Source organism: Halyomorpha halys, unplaced genomic scaffold, assembly GCF_000696795.3.
Source record: "Halyomorpha halys isolate HHAL.00 unplaced genomic scaffold, Hhal_1.1 Scaffold661.1, whole genome shotgun sequence".
Classification (NCBI taxonomy): domain Eukaryota; kingdom Metazoa; phylum Arthropoda; class Insecta; order Hemiptera; family Pentatomidae; genus Halyomorpha; species Halyomorpha halys.
Window position 1 is genome coordinate 152,822 of NW_027116476.1, and position 13,816 is coordinate 166,637.

A 13,816-nucleotide genomic window follows, 5' to 3' on the forward strand; every position below is an offset into this window, starting at 1 on the left:
AATCCACACACAAGACTGAAACGACAAGAAACTGCTCGTAGATTCCGATTGCTACAACACTTACTTGACAAACTCTCTAAACTTCCCATTCATTACAAAAAATTAGTATACACTTCAATAATCAGACCAATTTGGACATATGGAATTGAGCTCTGGGGCTTTCAAGTGTATATGAACCATACTACATATTTACCTGTTGTATTATTTTGTACAGTTGTAAATTACAATAAATAAATAATAATAAAAAAAAAATTAAATTAGCATTGACTGACATTAAATAAAACTTAATGTTTCCAATTCTTTAGTTTCATTGCCTAAAAAAAGTGTATTTATGTAGATATTTTTGTTTGACATTAAGTTGACGAATTATCCTATGAAAAGAAAATACAGAAACTTGCTATAAATCGGAAATCCTCACATCACCTCTGTAGTAAACTCTCCTAAAACTAATATTACATAAATTGAAATAAAAAAATGGCCCATCACAGATCTATTTGAACCAATAGAAGTAGAAAGTCAGCCCTAGGTAATTGTAAAAAAAAAGAAGAAAAAAAACATTCTACTCGTATTCGGAGATCAGGTATGAGCCAATTATCTTGGTTATAGTTCTGAACTGGATGACCTCGGTTAAGTCAATGGAATTCAAGGGTATGCATAAGCACAGTCTCTGGGCACGTTCATCAAGCTTAATAAAACGTTTAAGGCGTTGTGGAACACTATCTTTAAATCGAAAACTGTCGATCAAACTACTAACAAAAATAATTTAAAAAAGACAATGCTCAAAATATGATTAGGAAACTTCCAGTAAACACGACGCAACTAGCCATTACGGTTCGGTTTCTTCTTATTACGTTTTGGAAAAACTTGTATATAAATAGGTGAAAGATGCTAATCAAGAACTGCCGAAGAGTTTGGGTAGGGGAAGCCCGTGGCTCAGATAAGGACCAGTTATTGGGGATTTAGCTTCTACCCAAGACTTCTGCTGGTGAGTACAGCATTTTATAAGTGTCATCTTTTATATAGTACGTCATTTTACTTAGTTAATTTATTGCTAAATAATACTTGCATTAAAATTTAGTAGATTTGTACCTTATATATAGATATATTAATTTTATACATATTTATTTATTATCAATATCTATAATAATCGAAACCAATTAAATTCTGAACAGCACCGTCACTGGCGATTTTATTAAAAATTCTCGCTTAATTTTCATTAGTTAAAAAACCTACTTAATAAAAATTGATAAATGTAAATATAATTAATAACAATAAAAAAAAAAAAAAAAAAAACTAGGAGTCAGGAAAGTTGCTGCAATTTACTGGGAGAGAGAGAGATCAAAACCTAAATTTTTCCTAAACGTTTCCTGAATAAATTATGAAATATCTTTATTTTATCAAATCTTTAAAAATAAACTTCTAAATGTGATTTTTGCCAACAATAATTTTAATTTTTATTCAAAACCAACAAAAATAGAAAAAAGAAAGCAGAATGAAAAAAAATACATAAGTCGACTGGGAAGTTGCAAATATTCGTTGGAATAAGGTTACCCCTAATATTTCAATTTCTAGAAGAAGATGCTCTCTTAATTTTTTTTTTTAGTACTATTTCCTTGAGAGATTGTAACGTCGTCGTCGTTCATTGACCAACACTCCATATAAGTGAAGTTTGACTGGAAATGCTATATCGGAGGGTGGGAGTGACGGTTCCACTCTGATTAATAGTTATAGATATTTTTTTTCAAACACAGCTCTACTTACTTAATAGTAATATATTGTTGTTTATAATGTTTGATTGCGGTAAAAGTACAGTTGTTAATACATTTCTATTATATATGTACAATATACTAATTTATTTTAATGAAGGGTACGAAAGAAACAAAAGTAATAACTGCACTAATTTCATAGAGAAAATAATTATTTTTTCTCACTATAACTTACTTTCTTACGAAATGTTACTAAACATTAGTGATGGTAAAGCAGGAAATTAGGTATGTATATTAAATAAATTTTTTGTTTGGTTTTTTCAGTAAAATATATTAGTTTTCGTATAGAATTTAAAGACCACGTAAGACAAAGAGATGTAAAACACGTAATAACAAGAAACATCAATATTAATAATTTGAAGACTCTTGAAAAAAGTAGTTTTTTTTTTAATCAGAAAGTCATCAGTCAATCACTTTAATTATTTTTTAAGTCTTAACTGTTTTGAGTTCATTTATTTCTTAACATCGCCTGTTTTCCAGGTTACCTATACACTAAAAACATGTTGAAACAATTATTTTAAACTTAATAATTTATGATGAGTTTTTTTTTTCAAGTTAACCTTTTGTTTTTAAAAAACAAACAATTTTAATTTTGTATAAAATAAATCTAGTAACATTTACTGTTATGATATAACTGATGTTAATTTAAGAAAAGTCTAAGATTATTTCCCAGTGCAGATATGATTCGAACAAGTTTTTAAAATTTACAACCTTTCTTTGCGCATTTGACCACTTAGGAAATTTAGCTGTCTAAAGCCATTTTAATGTATCGATGGTTAACTAACAAAAGAATCGCTAGTAAAGATATTTTAAGCTCATTCCAACTTTAAATTATCATAAAAAAGGTATATATTAGATAATTTATTATTAAACGTATTTAATAACAGAAAAAAACAGCATTTATTATATAACATTAAATTAATAGGCAATACTCCTATCAGCAGCCCTATTAAACTGGAATGCAAAAACTCAAGAATACACGTTTTAAAATGTGACCTTCATAACTGACCTACATCACAAGACCAGACCGGTTCGTCTAAACCAGTCGTACGAGAGAATATTTCATACGATCCTAATTTAACTTTTGTACTAGCCGATCGTAAATCGTTAAGTACTGCGAACTCTCGTAGAGTGATACTACTTAGGAAGAGAAAGTGGCTCTTTGCATTTCTTCCGTAACTCTTACTCATGGGTTTGCTTGGAAACCCGTCCACAATTCAGTTCACAGAATAGAAGGTACAGTTTTAAGAAAATAATTTAACCGTAATCCGTTATGACGTAGCCTTCAAAGGAATGGGTTTGAATATCATCCAAAGTTAGTAATAAGATGATTTAGCTAACTGAAACTTTGAAATGTAAATACTACATAATTACTAGTTCTATGATCATTAATAACAATATAAACAACATTAATATACATTGTTAAGGGCTGGAGTGGTAATTAGATACCATCGACAAGAGACTAACATATCATAAACATGAAAGACAAGAATTTAACCGACGATATGGACAGTCATAGAGAGTAACGGAAAGAAACTCTCATCGTACAACTAGAAAAAAAAACTATTTATCAATAAGACTATAATACTGAAACCAACCTGAACCTACGGACTTGAACTAGGGAGGCAGGAAAAGTTTCGAACGTCAAACGTATCTAATTCTTTCAGTCTGAAGTTTTGAACGTGAACAATATTCATCAGTCAATCTACCATACTATCTAACAAACACAACGTTACACCATGACCTCGACATCCCATATGCCCTCTATCCAGATTTTCAAGCCATAGAACCTTATTCACCAATCTAATCCCTTAGCATAACCCATTTCATGTCTGAACCATCCCTCTAATCCTCTGCGAAGGTCGAAACGGCTGTGTCCTTAGACCTTTTGTGAATACGCTACTGGAGTTCTGACAATGGTCACCTTCTCCACGCAAGTCCTAAGCGTTTGCGAAGAATATCCTAGCACTCTCACACAACTGTGACACTGGCTTTCGATTCCAGTGACGCGACTAGGTTTGATTCGGAAATTATTCTCCTTACGTTGAGTTTAAATTTTTAGTATTATTTAGTCTGTATTATTGTTATATTATTTTACTTTTTATTTATTATCTTTCCAATTTATTTGTTATATTTTTTTTTTACCCGACTACGGCGAAGCCAAAAGGAAGGTATTGTGTTTAAGGATGTCATATAACCTTCTCATTAGTTGGTTTGTAACTATTTTTAAGCAAACGTATCAATTTTTTTAATACGTTAACGATAACGTTTGATGTCTCAGATAATTCACTGATCTCAAAATCACAAAATCTCGTGATTCTTTTGAAACAATTTGACCTCAAAATACTCATATTAAATCTGACTGTTACATTGGGCGATGTTTTAAACGAAATCCACAAGAGAATTTTAAGTTAGATGTGTTTAGATACTCAAGAATATCCCGAGAGTGTTTACAAACAACTTGAGCTCAAAATATATTTCGTAAACTTCTTAAATGATAATAATAAATAATTTATTTTTTTTTAAATCTGGCTATAGATATAACGCTATCCTATTTTTTCTAAGAGACAGAATGTTACTTCATATCTCCTCAAACATATTGTAGAATTGTTAGTTAATTTGTCGTTTATAAATAAATAACAACTTCGTAATAATAATAATAAGTGATAAATATGTATAAAGAAGGATTCAAACAACAGTAATTGTTGTTAAACAAATTGTGAACATTATATACAGTCGAACTAACCTAAATAAAATTATAAAAAAAAATTAAATATTCTCAAACTGTGAAATACGAACTTTCCTGTAGTTTCTATGCAATTACTTTTCGATAGTGAGACCTAAAGACAAAAGCTATAAGCAGTAGTGGTGCTGCTTCAGGTAATTGATCTTAATAATTTATCAAGTCCATTCAGCCTTTACAAAGTGGGTATCTGACCTTCCAATGGGTCGGGTAAAGGTTAGAAAAACAGAGTTTTGGCTACATCCTCTACCTTTTACCGTAACCTTCAAGTTTACATTAGTTACTTTTCATAAAAAAAAAAAAAAAACCAAAAAAACCCAACTAATATAAAATAAACCAATCAGTGAGTTTAACAGTTTGAGAAATTAATTTGATAAAGTAATTCAAAAAATACCTCATTGGACATAAATCTTATCATATAGCATACTTCCTCAAATTTAAATGAAGAATTAAAATTATTCGAGAAGACGGAATCAACTTTTCGAACCATCAACCCCAATGAACAAAAACAAAAATACGGGCTTCTGTTTTGAAGTTTTGATTAAAATAGCAGAGACGTTTGAAGTTTAATCTGGACCATATTCTCTAAAAGAGAATACATTCCATTGTTCCGTCAACTTGATAAGTCATCATACACCCACATTAGACAAAAGAAGTAAACCTAAATAAAATACAGACGAGAGTAGAGTAGGAGTCCATTCAACCAGAAGTATCGCTGATATGACCTTGAAACTTTTCTTTCATTATATTTATATCCCGTTCCATTTCAGACTAAAATAGTTCAAATAGGAGTAATAGTAAATTAGTAGTAGTTAGTAGTTATATTTATTTAATAATAATAGTAATAATAAATAATAGTAACATTAAATAGTAATAATTAATAATAGTAAAAAGTTACTCAAAACTTCAAATAGGTAGTATTAGTAATTAATAAATTCTCGATTGTTCAACGAATTGTTAAAACTAATACTGTGCACTCAACAAACCTTTTTTTTTTCCACTCAGCTTTGAATATAATTCTTGCCAATTTAAAACAGACACTTCTTAATTATTCGCGACAATGCTTCCCGTTACTCCATTGCCGTATGCTAAATTAAAACTGGAACACAACAACCCATGAAGGTTCAGGGGTGAAGTATTTTGTAAGCAAATACTGTTAATAAACCAACGGTTTTGCAAGGAGGTGATTTAGTCAGATTCAAGCTCGGCCCCCAATTAAGGTTACTCATTTTGTAAGACTGGATGGACTCCGGTGGACACCAGAACCCACAGTGCTGACTCACGGCTGCAGTGAAACAGAAAATAATTATTTGCCACAGCCGGATTCGAAACTGGAATCTTGGAGTTACTATTTCAGCGCCTTATCACTGAGTTACTCACTTCTTCCATATATAGGTTAAATAAAATTAAAAACTAAAGATTGGTATAATAACAAAGAGGAAACGAAAACATTTATCAAACAGTCGGAAAAAAACCATATTGCTCATGCTCTCACCAATTTGATGGTGGATAAAGACTCTTCTATTATCCGGTTTTTCGTTAAACCGCTTCCTTCTAGTTTGGTAGGCTATTGATAATCTAATTTCGAAGATGAACATTGAAAACTCTGTCAATAAATATACTATACTATTTCTTTCCACAGAAAAACATTTGAAATATTTAGTTCGTTCATTTTAAAATTTAAAAAAGTGAAAGTCCTCATTTAGGTGCAGGTGTGTACTTACTCCTGCCTTCCCCAAAACTGGGATATGAGGGTAAAAAACTTTCATTTTTATTGATTTTAAATTGAACAGCTCTTTGAACGAATAACCTGATCGTAAATATCAGACCAGCTTTAATATTTTGAATTTTCCAAAATTTTACCCAGATATACGTTTTTTCTTTTAAATTCAAGGACTAAAAAGAAGATTTAACTTAAAAAACGTAAAATGAATAATGAAACTGATTTTTTTTTCACCAAGAGCTATGGAAGTCTGATGGAAAGTTTTTCTATTATTTAAGATAAAATTTTCTAATTTACAGTAGGGAACACAATCCTGACAGCTTCGTTCACAACTACTCTTACTACTCTAAGACGAAAATCTTAAAGTTTAGGTGCAGATTTTGTGACTATTTATCCATAGTGATAAGGAAACTCTAATAAACAAAGAATTGGATTCAGCTTAAACTTGGATAAATTACGCTCAATTGCTTAAGAATCAGCCAGCACAGTATGCTAATAAAATAAGGAGAAAAAATAATCTCCATCCTGTAAAAAAAATCAGTAGGTGTCTGACTTTTCTGTGTTAAGCCAATTAAAAGGAAGGTACTTGGCAATTTCCTCACTATACACCCTATATGCCAAAAATGACTTGAAAGAAAAAAATAAGTTTTTTTATTACTCCACAGTACTGTAAAATGACAACTATTTAGCAAGAAACTGTAGTGCCATTGCCACAATACCTCACATACCCCGACATACCTTATATTGCTCTATATTACTTACTATATAACTACTGTTTTACTATATTACTACTTCTTTTTCCGCATACTTGTTCTTCACTTTAAAAAATACTTTTCCTTTAGTTAATTACGAAATTCTTTCATAGTTTATATATATTTTTTAATTATTATTAACTTTGGTATCAGTGATTTTGTTCAAGGTCCACTACCTCAGAAAGAAAACTATTGCTAAACCGAACTCTCACAAAAAGCAATACAATCGGTGAAATACGCATCCCGCAACCTTACTCTAGCTTCAACTGTAAGCTCATTAACCAAATCGGATTTTGCACAAACTGAACAGGACTGGCTTTAGCAATCTACATTTTTTCAAACTACAATAGAAGCATAGTTTGATCAGGTAGTTTGTAAACTTTTTTTATATACCTGATATATCCATCGCCCATGACAAAAAAAAAATATGAATACAATGAAACACCTTCAAGATAAGTAACAGAATTTTTTGTACCAGACAAAAAAAATTGACAAAACACATTTAAGAAGAAGAAGTTAAAAAAATGATTTAAATTGGGCGAAATTGAAAAAGTGGCTAGAATTAGAAAACGGGGTAAAATCCACCCCATCAAGCCTTATCTTTAAGACAGGCCCGTATAGCGAGTATATTAGTCGATGTGTATGTCACTAACTCTCGGAAATCATAACACCAAAAATAGTAGAAGAGAATATTACAGACATCAAAGATTCAAATGGAGCGTTTTCAGGAATAACTATGTTTTTTTCAAGGATCTTATATATTTTTTGGGATGCTACATTTAAATTTCAAGTTTTTGAAGAAAGAAAAAGTAAAGATATAAAAAATATTTTCTGTCTAATAGTAGCTCAGTATCAATCTCATAAGCTTGAAATTAAATATTTTACAGATATCGGGTGGGGCTAGGTCAAACCGAGCAGTCTGAAGAGAGTTTTTTTTTCCCGTTTTTCACAGAGAACCTAAAATTGGTCATTTTTGAGGTTGGCCGAAAATATAAGAAAAAGAAATATCAGGAAATCTTTCCTGTATTTTCTGCTGAACCATTCATTATCTTTAATAGCAGAGAATTATTTCCAAGCAAATAACTGAAAACATTTTTTTTCTATTTTTACAAACATGAAATTCCTATTCAGCATTCATAAATACGTGTAGAAACGCTGAGGAAAATGAAAAACAGAATGTTCGAAGCACAGCTACAAATTTTTTCACAGTATGGTTCTAACGTGGGTCGATACCTAATGGTTCATAATTGGACCCAATTAGAAGGTTGAATTCAGCTCTCGTAAGCGATAAAAGCTGTTAAACGTTTCGAAATTAAATAAAAAATGAATGGGGGAGCTTTTATTAATTAATACTAATTAGAATTAGTGTAATTATACGCAAATATAACAGATTTTTTATACAAAACTAATCTGATTGTATACATTATGAATTCAATAGTAAAATTTCTTTTTAATAGTTTTATGAAAATAAAAATCTTTTTAAATATCTCTCAATCTAATTTATTATTTAATTAAATGGGTGTAAAAAAAAAATTGTTGTGGAAATTTGATTTAGTTTTTGGATTTGTTGAAGTTAGGATGGATTTAGAGCCTACGCCGCCAGGAATCAAAAATACGATACATCCAGATCTAACATAACCTCAGGTTAATATTTATTTTAATTTATTTTTAAATTCAATTGATACATACATTATGAAAAAACTAACATAAACGAATAACCAAATATATAAAATAATACATGTTTATCAAACACATAATCTGTAGGAAGAAAAACGTGTAAGTCGCAGTGTCTGTAGTGGGATACTAAGCCTACAAGATCCCGTGTAATATTGACATCGCGAGGGGGTGGCCTTATCAGTCGACCGCCAGCTGGGGTCGGAAGAAAAACATCTACCTTTAGAAAATAAACTGAAAATTAAAAAAGAAACCCTACTTCCACGAATTCCATTTTGACTGAAAAAGCATATTATTTAAAAAAAAAAAACAAGAAAAACCTTTCATTAATATCTTAAATAGGAATGATTGTGTTAAAGATATTGTTTTACTTAAATTTAATTATCTTTTGTATTTATTTTGTTTCTTTTCTATTTCTTATTTTATTATCACATAGTTTAACTATTTTTAAATATAGTGTAAATGTGTTTTATGATCTATGTTACCATAGTCTAAAAATATAAATGTATTATTACAAAATTTAAAAAAAAAAACATTTTGATTAATAATTCAATACGTCCTAATTTTTGCTTTTGACTTATATATTTATTTAAACATACAGGAGGGTGAGAAGGTTTCTATCAGAACAATGAAACTTTAATTTTATTTGACAGCCATTTTCATTATACAAATTAAATAAGAATTCAAATGATGAGTATAAATACCTAGAAATTGTAGATTTCATAATTAGCTGGAAAAATATAGAGCGTAAGGAATTCTATCAGAACTTAGTTAGAACTTGTTAAAACAAAAGTAGTTATTTTCTCCCTAATAATGGTAGTTTTTATGATATCTGCCTAAATAAATGCACACAATGTTACCCCTTGAAATTAAAAAAAAATATTGGTCCTTAAACACAAATTCTATTAAGTCCAAATAAAAATCTGAACTATTTTGTGACAGAAAATGCACATAAGCTGTTGAAAAAATACTGCCTTAGTTAAAAAAACCTAATTTTGATGGGAATGTACTGAAACAAAATTATAAAAGCCGAATATTACTTTTCCTTTCAAAATTTATGATGACATATACCTCCGTATCAAGTCACATACCGAAATTTTCATAATTTATTCCTTTCAATTTTAAAAAGTTACGTATATAAACCACTTGTAATACATTCGGGATTATCGACCATAAACCTAAAAATACACGACGGCCATTTTGAAAAATGTACCATATTAGGCCAAAGCATCCTCAGGGATTAATGAACATCTTACTGTCGTCTTATAAATCATAGTAAAAAATTAGTTTACTATTACTCCTAAGTTAACTTACAATTTTACTCTGCTATTTAGACATTTACACATACAACGCCTTACTAAGTGTGGTGTTGTATGTGTCAATGCGTGTGGCACATTATCTTTTTATTAAGACCTTTGTAGCTAAGTATACATTTAAACAAACTTCTTTATCACCGCATCAATTATTTCTTCACTTAAACGCTTAATACCGAAGTGGAAACTTGCTAATCTCTGCTAGCCCGGATTAATCCATTTAGTGCTCACGAAATCTTTATGTGAAATTAGAAGTCGTTAGCTCATCTTTCCTTGGAACTAAAATCTGTATCGATCCCTTAACACTGACCTTTAGCAACAGCCTTTCTTCACCTCAACTAGCCCTAGCCATTCCGAGAATTCTTTTATTTCAAAGGCATCAAAAGATTTTTTTTTAATACGAATAGGAATCGTATTGTTCCTTTTAAAAATGGTAGGTATACATAAACTGAATAGAAATAGTAATGCGTGTGAAAATAAAAAATATTGATGAAGAAAATCAAGAAAGCTGACATTTTTCAGTAAGCGCTTATAAAATCCACCTATGGCACATTGTGGTATTAAGGTCTTCAGCGTGAATCGTCAAATGTGGTAAATAAAATATTAACATATTCAAATTATTATTGGTGACGAGACAATAATATGGTTAATATACAAATAAAACAGTGATTTCTTATAAGTGTAGAATTCGGGGCAATTGCATATCTCATCTTCTCTGAGACAGGATTTTGGTTTCTTTTATTGAAAATAACTTTTAAAACATCTCCCTTAGCATTCTCATTCTCATTCTCATGCTAGAAATGTGAAATCTTTATAACTCGGTCTGACATTTCTAAATCGCATTTTGGGGTAACGAAAAGATATATCAATTTTGTGTTGAAAGGTACTTGGACTATCACCACCAAAGATATAATATCATTCATTAGCGAATCATTTGTAATTTATGGACACTCATGGGCTATATCATCTGGTTCTTTACATTTTTATGCAATAAATAAATTGATGAGGGGCTCCACTAAACCTTCGAATTCCTCTCGTATCCAATCTTTACAATCCAAAATTCTTCGTAAAATCCTCAATGCTCCTTATTTTGTTACTAATAAAACCATCCATAAAGACCTAAATGTTCCTCATGTAACCGATCTAGCCCGAACCCGATATTATTCCTTCCATAATAAACTCCCTAACCACCCAAACCCACTAGTTTCTAACCTTGCTTCCTCTTCCATTCCTGGCAATCCTCCGAGGCGCCTGAAAATAAGATGGCCTCGTGACCTTATATTGTAAACTGTTTTTAGAGTTCCACTACTGGGTAGTTTCTCTACATCCTGTATCATATCATTATGTCATTATGAGCAAATTTACTTGTTGTATTTTTTATACAGTTGTAAATATCAATAAATAAATAAAAAATTTTAAAAAAAAGATATTTATTTATATTGGAGGAAGATAGTTCGGGTGGCGGTCAATAAAGGTATCAAAATAGTAAAAGAAAACTATTCATTGTTAACCAACATTGCCCACTTTGAGGGTTTCGTCTGATACTAGTACAAAGCACAACTTATATGTTATATGTTATATTATTATATATGATAATAATACAACTTGTACTATCAGGCAGCCCTGACGAAACCCTGCAAAGTGGACTGAAATGTTGGTTAACAATGAATAGTTTTCTTTAACTATTTGGATAGCTTTATTGACCGACGCTCGAACTATTTTCCTCCAATCTACTTCACACGGTCAACTATATTCATCCAATATGATATTTATTTAATTTAGTCATATCTAATAATATTTTAACCAAGAATCGTTCTACAATAGTTTTTGTTCTTAAGATATATTAGGCACTTCTTTTAATCAATATGTTGTCGTTTGACAATGAATATGTAATTCAGTCAGTTACGTGTTTATAAACTCAGAGAAATTGAATATAGAAATTAAAATAGAATATTAAAACTATATCAACTTTCGTCCAAGTTTGAAACAATAAATAGCGGGCGATGATAACCATTTTAAGTGTTTTGGTCCTACAAACCTAAATTGGTTAAATTTAAAGGTAAAATCATTTAACTAATTTTAATTTATAAACAGAATGTTCTACATTTCAGCTTTCAAACCATGATAATATGGACTTGTAACGGTCATTTCACGGCCTTGTAATCAAAATTCCCTAACAAATATTTTTTTCTAGCAATATTAATTATTGATAAAAATTGTATACTGTAGAATTTGAATAATTCAGGTTAACAATTTAATAAATATTACCCCAGAATTTTAGTTTTCCAATAATATTTGCATAATGTATGTTTATACCATTTATATTTGTTTGTAAATTACATGCAATATTTACATTTTTGGTAATATAATTTGATTTTACCAGTATTATTTTACGTTTGTAATTATGAACTACTATTTTAATTATTTTAGGTTTTTTGAAGTCAAAATTATGTTTTAAATTGATGCTATGAATAGATAAATCTGTTGATAAATTATATGTTTTATTATTAAATTTACAATTACTCTGGCAATGCCTATTTATTTATTTTGTTTGGTTTGTTCGATATATATAGTCTTAGGATTGATATAATTTTTACAATTTAATTGATAAATAACATTAGTATTATCAAGTTCATCAATTTTTTTTTATTATGTGCCTTTACCATAATATGCAAAGGAAAGTTTTATTCCAGAGTATTTTGTTTATAAATTAAAAATGGTGAAATAATTTTCCCTTAAATTAAAGAAAAAATATTAAAATAAATAAGTTTTGAAGGCTGCGTATCATATTATGACTTTTGTCCACGAATTCGAGGTTTCTGAACCACTATGTAACGTGCCATGCGAAGCGATTAATTTTTGACGATGAGGATTCTTTATAAGTCTTGATGCATTTTATCATCCCACAACAGGCTTACAATCTTACTAGATTTAAATAGATAATTTCAAATAAACAGTCTTTATATTATTCAATGAAAACTAAATTTTTATTTCTGTACAAACTACACATTTACTGGTTTGCGACTGATGTTGCAGTAAAAACGGCAATTGGAAATGTTTACAAACACATGAATAAAAGTGTCAATAATTCACTTATTTAAAATCAACTATGAGCCTATTCGTGGTAGCCTTGTCAATCATTTAATCTATTCATCGGATTGACAAGCTCAGTTGTTTACAATTGTTCACAATCCAAGATTAGATAGTCGATATTGAGGGGTAACGCATTGGGTCATGTTGTATAAATGCAATATTGCAACGAGCTACAATAAGCTGTCTCATAAATTAAGTCGAATTGCCAATCGATTTAGCTGCCCGAGTGAGATATTTTTGCTGGCTGTAATAAGTTGACTCCCAGGCAGCTGATAACTGACGGAAGGTCATTAATCACCTCACCAGACAACCGAGAGACTCCGACAAAGTTTACCTGTCAACATCAAAAAATAATTTGCTGCAGGCCCCTTGTTCTCATAGTAATGAAGTAAGGAGTGTCAGTCATCTGCTCATGCCCCTATCAAACAATTTCAACCTTTTTTTTTAATTTATAAAAATAAGATTATGACAACGAGCGAATTTGAATATATCAAACGGTGAAAAACAATATTTTTTTTTCTAATTTTATGTGTTAATAAACCAAATACTTTAGGATATTAATTGCTTAAAATAGAGGAATGCTAAGACTATAAAAGATTCTGTGCGGTGCGCGTATAAAAAACGTTTACTTACCACCTTGGAAAGCGAAGATTATAAATAAAAAATATTGAGGCACTCTCGGAATTGGCTGACAGAAGTGAAACTTCTGAAAATGAAATAATGTATTAAAATTTTATTAATAATGATATTTA

The 13,816-nt window shown here is 30.0% G+C and overlaps 1 protein-coding gene and 1 long non-coding RNA gene across 6 annotated transcripts in view; one reads left to right on the top strand and one right to left on the bottom strand.

Annotated features, from left to right (window-relative positions):
• LOC106685129 (facilitated trehalose transporter Tret1) overlaps positions 1 to 13,816 on the top strand; it is a 228,444-nt gene that overhangs the window by 147,634 nt on the left and 66,994 nt on the right. The gene's annotated exons all lie outside the window — the stretch shown is intronic.
• Positions 1 to 13,816, bottom strand: part of LOC136797241 (uncharacterized) — a 136,554-nt gene that overhangs the window by 65,776 nt on the left and 56,962 nt on the right. For all 3 annotated transcript variants that reach the window (XR_010845083.1, XR_010845084.1, XR_010845082.1), the window contains one exon: positions 13,698 to 13,770. This is a non-coding gene — a long non-coding RNA (uncharacterized lncRNA). The remainder of the gene's footprint in view (positions 1 to 13,697; positions 13,771 to 13,816) is intronic.